This window comes from Pollachius pollachius (assembly GCF_949987615.1).
Source record: "Pollachius pollachius genome assembly, chromosome: 3".
Classification (NCBI taxonomy): Eukaryota; Metazoa; Chordata; class Actinopteri; order Gadiformes; family Gadidae; genus Pollachius; species Pollachius pollachius.
The window spans coordinates 22,294,836-22,295,240 of record NC_136936.1 but is presented as its reverse complement, the minus strand read 5'-3'; positions in this window follow the sequence as shown (position 1 = coordinate 22,295,240).

Genomic DNA, 405 nt, shown 5'->3' with positions numbered 1-405 from the left:
TCGGATTAACGGACCCAACTGTGCAATCTAGACTCAAGGGGTCCTAAAAAACATAAAGCCTCCAAGCCTCCAGGCTCTCCCCCTCTCTCTCTCTCTCCCTCTCTCCACTCCATTCACCTCAAATTCCTCCCCTGTGTGAGTGGGTGTTTGTGTGTGTGGAGGGGGGGGGAGCTGGCACAGGACAGCAGGACAGGCCAACGGGCGCAGCATTCCTCTCAGACCTGGGGACGGTCGTTTCATTGACCAGGTATCTGAATGAATCGGGGCGACGAGGGAGAGCAGACACCCGGCTGATCAATATGTTATTTATCATTGATTTCTGGGGACGGGCCCTCATCCGGGGGGCCGGGGCCTCCCTCCTGCTCATGATTGAATGATGAATGACTAATCAATATAGCCCAAAGA